Source organism: Lactuca saligna, chromosome 3, assembly GCF_052625555.1.
Source record: "Lactuca saligna cultivar CGN05327 chromosome 3, ASM5262555v1, whole genome shotgun sequence".
NCBI classification, from domain to species: Eukaryota; Viridiplantae; Streptophyta; class Magnoliopsida; order Asterales; family Asteraceae; genus Lactuca; species Lactuca saligna.
The window spans coordinates 18,571,479-18,577,985 of NC_136419.1; the positions used below are offsets into that span (position 1 = coordinate 18,571,479).

The following is a 6,507-nucleotide window of genomic DNA, read 5'->3' on the forward strand; positions in this document are numbered from 1 at the left end:
CTAAGAAGAGCCGAAATTTTGAAGCTTCCTCCTCCTCTCTCCTCTTATCCTCTTGCTAAGTGTGTTTGTGAGCCTTTGGAGGTGTTACACTTTTAACACGTGCTCTCAAGTCCAAGATCTTCAAGGATTTCATTGTTATTACAATATAACAATTAAGCTATGTATCCTGACCCTAGTTTTGTTAATTTCAAAAATCATAGATGCCTCCTAGGGTTTCATGTTTTATGTTCAATACTTGCATGTCCAATAGTGAAAACATAGAACCTATAATTTAGGGTTGCATGGACACATAGAGACTTGCAAACTACGACACTCATTGATTTATATTACGCAAAAGAGAGTGACATTAAAAAAGTGTCATCTCTTCAAAAAAGTTTACGATTTAAGTCACGGATTATTGCGTTCCCTTAAATTAGTGTCATAAGAAAAAAAAATAAAAAACACAGAAGACGTTGTATCTTAAATGCGCGTCCTCTATAAATTTAACTTTATAATTTTAATGAATGGGCGTTTAATAGATACGAGGGAAAATGAAATCGCTAAAATTTTGAAAACCAGCTTTGTTGTTTTCTACCTTCTTTCTATCTTTCATCTTCGTAATAGATTCTCCCCTCTCCCTCCTGTCCGATCCGCTTCTCCACTACTCCTGACCTTACTTGTTAATCGTCTCATCGGATCTCTGCTCTAATGTCACTCTGAAGATCAAGAAATTTTAAGCCCTAGTCTCCCGTGACAATGACGAAAAGAGAAGAAACATGAAGAATGCACCTATCGTTGTTACGACTTATGATGCTTCTCAAATTCTCTCGATTCTCTCTAGCCTCTGCAACAATCTACGATATCACCTTGCTTCGCTTGGCATTTTCGGCAACCTCAGGTCCGACAACCTCAGGTCCACCTCTACTCAACTCTCTCGTATCCCCTTCACCTATCAATATATCACGGAACAACACCATATACATCAAAGTAGTCCACACTTCCTTCTGGATTGTTGTTTGACAAACGCCAATCCACTGCTTCCTTCTCTATCCACCGTTCTAATATGTTGGTAAGGTGTATGCGTCAAATTTGAATCTATTGATGTATCTTCAAGCTGCACGCTCCAACCCAGAAGGCATCTCTGACATCCTTATCCCAAGTTTCAACCAGGTAATTAAATCTCTTTGACCTCCAATCAACAATTCCGAAGGTTTTACTATTTTGCAGTAATTTTTTCCGATTAAGGTTTTTAGCTTCATCGTAGTGGTTGATTGGCAAAAACTCACCAGTTCCTCAGACGACGAAGAGGTTGATTGGTAAAGGTGACTCTAATTTCACAGCAAGCATCGTGTATCACTCACTGTAACATAAATTACACACGTAATCATAAAAAAGAAAGACTATTTGAACTTCTTTTTCCTGTTATTTGCAGAGGTTTGGGAATATTGCTGGTGTATTTAAAGTCATGTCGATTGCAATTAGTTCCCTTGAAGAAGGGGAAGTTGAGACCGCTTATATGACCAAACTTGATAAACTTGCCACCTAGAAATTGATTTGGTTCAGCTTCAAGTGCCGATCCTCTTGAAGAACAGAAAAAGATAGCAAGGGCACGTAGGTAATTTACTTGCTTTATTAACATATTATATATTTTTTTATTGGTAGTTTTGTTTAATACTATGAAGTTTTGTTCTTGTACAGGTTCTCAGGGACACATAAGGCAATTGTTCTCAGTGAGACCCTTATTCACTTGAGTTTAACTATTTTTTTTTTCTTGTGCCTTTAATTTAACTCTTTTTTATTTTTTTAAAATGCAGGTTAGAATTGTGAAATCTTTTGGTCCCCAAACAACCCTTTTGTTGATTATGGAGTTACAGTAATAGTTCCTCTTCCTCTGGTATTGGTAAAGCTGGTGTCCCCCCTTGTTAATTGATAGCAATCTCCTGAGTCAGTGTCTTTAATTTTTTTTTTTTTAAAAAATATACAAGGTATTATAAATATGAAATAGTAAGTGAATGAGGTTAGGTTTTAGGAGAATATGATTTAAAAGAAGCAACTAGTACCTAAGTTGCATTTGAATCTCTAATCTATATTCTCTAGAGTAGTAGTCTCCAATCCATTTCATACTCAAATTTTCAATTTTTGGGCTTCAAATGCTAGCAATAGCGTCAAAGTTGATGCTTCTTGTTTGAAATATATTTTGTCTAAATCTTGAAAAATGGTATTCTCTATAGTGTAGTTTAAAACATATATAAATATTATCACATGATGAATTTTCAGTGTTTTGGTACGCACCTACATCCTCAAGTAATGAGAGTTGCATCATAGTAAAAGTAAAACCATATATAAATATTATCTATGGTTCTAAAAACACAGATGGACAAGATTTATTTCTTTTAATTATTCTAAATTTATGGTTATGTTACATTTGAATCTGGTGTGAGTTTGGCAGAAAAAGGTGTCCTGAGATTGGTCTTTGCTGCTATTTATTTATCATTGAATAAAGGTGGAAATGATAATGATGTATCATCTGCATCAAGGTATGATTCTTTTTATGCATCTTGATCATATATTTTTGCATTGTGTATTTTCTTATACCATTTAAGTTTATATATATAATTCAGGCTTCTGTCATTGGGCACCCATTTCTCTACAAAAATGATACGTAGATATGGATCATTGCAGCATATACAAAATGGAAGTATTACAGCCATGGAAGATTCTCTTCCTTTGCTTTTAGCAGATAAAGAACATAGTGAAACTGAAAATTCAAAAAAACTCAATGAAATGGCCCGATTGCTGGAAATCATATGAAACATGCAACGTCGTCTTGCTACCAAATTTAAAAAATCTGTTACACGAATGGTTAGTTTTATTAAGATTCAATTCATGAAAATTCGCAATAGCTGGCTTTTATATATATATATATTTGTACGAGTGATTAAGTTGCTTATGTGATGTGTTATGTCACAGGGGGACAGTTTGAAGCCATTGGAATTTATGGATGCAAAATTATCACAGGATGATTCCACACATGTTTCTTCAATGGAAACAACAAATAAGCAGGAAACAACCAATGGTTTGATGTCAGTTGACTCTAGATTATATTCAGAGTTGGAGAGATCTGTTTCTCAAGTAGAAACAAGAGCTATTCCATTTGAAAATCCTAAGGAGAGGACGTGGAAAGTTGCCTAAGGCAGCTGGTTTTTGGCACTGTTAGGAGATCTCTTCAAAACCAAATAACTTAAGTGATGAGAACTCAGGGGTATTTTGGACCATACGAGTCAAAGATATTGGAAGGGTTATCATTTGTTGAGGTATATGCGTTTTTGCACTCCTATTATTAACAGCTGTTATTGATTCTGATCCTGCAACTTATTGTTTTGTGATAGAGGGTGTACTCTTGCAGTAGTTTCCACACAACATTTCTTTCCTAACATAAGGACTTAATTATCAATTCACCAGAAGATATCAAGCTACCTGTGTTGCATATACTATCTAACAACCTTACGATTGAGTGTGGTGAAGTTGATGGAGTTGTTTTAGGTTTATGGAGAGATGTAAGTAAATATTCAGAGGTTCCTGTGGTTGATGATGATGACACTCATGGATTCTGCTGCAGTCTGGTCTGATGCTTGGGATCAAAGAATCATAGATTGTGTAAGTTTATATCTTATTTTTCAAACACACTTGAAAAAAAAAACTAAAAAGTAATTTATATGTTTGTCATTGACTCATTGTGCAGATAGTTTTGGTAACCACAAAGACCATGTTCATAAAAAATAAATAACAATTGAGTTTGTGACATTTTGGTAAACTGCATGGACTATTTATGTAATTTGGTCTAAATTAATATATACTAATAAAATTAATTAATATGAATTCACAAATGGAATATACTATCTACATTAATATACACTTAATATATTAATAGAAAGAAGAATTCAAAAATAGAAAGTTATTATGTACATTAATTAATATATTTATAAAATTAATTAATATGAGGTGACATTTAATAGGTGAGATTTGAATAAAAAAAGAAAAAACTATAAAAATGACAAGTGGATATTAGATAATTCAAAAAATCTAAAAAATGATAAGTGTCAAAATGAAGTAGAAGATGACATGTGGCAAAATCTTTTTTATTTATTAGGGTAGATACCAACCATTCTTTTAATCCTTATTTTTATTGTTGGTGCGAATAATAATAAAATATCACTTATCTGTTTCCTCTATTTAGATGGTTGGCATGAGGCCTTTGGAGAAGTCATTGGAGAAACTTGATGATGTCATGCGAAAGAAGCTCTCAGAAATGATTGGTATTTCTGAAGGTGGTCCTTCAACCGCAGGAGGCTCAGGTTTTTAAATTGCTTAATTTTGAATTTTATTCATAACTAGATTCTTTTATGTTCTTTTAAGAGTTTCCATTCCTTTGTTTTTTGTAGCTATCTCATCATCAAGTGGAATTGTATCATCTGTGGAGGTGTGTATATTATGAAATTTTTTTAAACTTTACATGCAATATATTAGTAATATACCAATATAGTAGTAATAACTTATTCCATGTAACAATCTTTTTTTATTTATTTTAAAAATGTAATTGGAATCTTACATCTAAAAACTTTTGATGTTTTTTTACTCGTTTCATTATGGTTTGGATGCAGTAAGGATTGAATAGCAATCAAAGTTTGACAGTGTATCTTCAAGTTATTTCAAACTCATTGGGGTCATTCCATGGTCAATAATCCAATGCTTGACACGCATTCTGCAGATGCCCAATTGAAGGTCAGTTCCATCCCGTCTTTTGCCTTGTTTATAATTTATAAATGAAATAATTTGATCACTTTTTATTACAACATTTCACGCATTGTGAGATCTACTCAAGTCTCAATTATATCAATTTCATCCGTACACAAACCAATGTTTTTCAAAGTACAATTCCCTAATAAGTTTTTTATGTGCAATACTATGTTTGGTTTGATCTGGTCATTTTAGTTTTTGTCAAATCCAAATGTTTTGTTGGGATGTTCTAAAGCAACCTGTGGTGCTTATACTTACAAAAGAAGCTGCTCGAAGTGGAATAAAAACAATAGCAGTTCATACTCCTACTTCATTTAGTGATTCTTTTGAGAAATTAATACAAGCAAGTTCTTGATGTTTCTTGCAATTAGAGATGACAAAAAAAACCTGTACCCAATGGGTACCCGAAACCCTAACCCGAGTTGACCGGGTAAATCCCCAAGTTAACCGGGGATGGGGATGGGGCCATATATAAAAAGCGGGGATGGTGATGAGGATGGTTCTACCTGTCGGGTACCCATACCTGTACCCGAAACCAGCCCCGATAGGTACCCGATATATATATATATATATATATATATATATATATATATATATATATATATATATATATATATATATATATATATATATATATATATATAGTATTAATTATGTTTTTATTTTTAATAATGCTTAAGCAAATGTTCAGTAGACAAATAATGTTTTTTAACAATCAAACGTATAGTTTTGGGAAGAATTTTTATGTCTTTTTTTGCAAATAATGATTTAATTTGTAACATTGAATGTTATTGTTTGTATTTGAAGACATTCAGTGATTATAGTGTTTTATATTAGTTCTGTTAGTTTTTGTTTTGTTGGTTTATATATAATTATGAGTTATTTTTTATAAAAGTTCAAAACTTTGTAACAGGGAAAAAATCCCCGATTAGCCATTGGGGATGGGGATAGATTTCTAATCCCCGATGGGGATGGGGTCGGGTATGGGGATGGGGAACACGAAACCCAGTATACCCATACCCAATGTCATCCCTACTTGCAATGAATTCAGTTTAAAAACAAAAGAGGTTCATATGGCCTTCCACTTGGAGAAATAAAGTTGATCTTGCATTGGGAGATATACATGTTGCAAAGTATATCAAGTCTGACTATCCATGTGTCCCACCGGAGGAAGCTTAAGCTTCTTTACTTCTTTTACACTGTAATAATCTATTTTCACACATATTTTGTAGTTATGTTTTTTTTTTGCAGGCAATATAGATACTGTGAGCAAGTTCATAGATTTAGAATCCTTGAGTGGTGTTACTAAGGAAGAGTGGAGACAAGTGAGGCACATATTTAAAAAAATCAACATAAATCTTGTTTATAGTGAGGCACACATTAGGTTATTAGAACTATTAATCTGTAAATTTTTGTTACAACTTCTATTGATTTGTTTTATTTTTCCATGAAACGATTATTTGTATGACATTAAATTTTATGCAATGGATTGTGTTTTTTGTATATGATATTTTATTTTCTGTTATGAGATATTAAATGCAAATTTAATTTAAAAATTAGTAAATCTATAAATAATATATTTTTTTAACATTTAAAATTACGATACGCAAAAATGTATGTTATCTTCATTTATGACATGTCATTTCTTGACAAGGGCTTTAATGATACGCAATGCAAGTCGTAAATGCGCGTTGTAAGGTTACGACACGCAAATGTGTGTCGTCTTCTTTT

The 6,507-nt window shown here is 32.6% G+C and overlaps 1 long non-coding RNA gene across 1 annotated transcript; it reads left to right on the top strand.

The window, feature by feature from the left end:
* Positions 1 to 564: 564 nt before the first annotated feature.
* LOC145034624 (uncharacterized) lies at positions 565 to 6,281 on the top strand. Its single transcript, XR_013678132.1, has 13 exons — positions 565 to 1,149; positions 1,233 to 1,301; positions 1,412 to 1,594; positions 1,678 to 1,709; positions 1,794 to 1,879; positions 2,429 to 2,516; positions 2,601 to 2,841; positions 2,950 to 3,293; positions 3,369 to 3,636; positions 4,217 to 4,334; positions 4,422 to 4,459; positions 4,641 to 4,761; positions 6,028 to 6,281. It is a non-coding gene; the product is annotated as an uncharacterized LOC145034624 (long non-coding RNA).
* Positions 6,282 to 6,507: the final 226 nt, after the last annotated feature.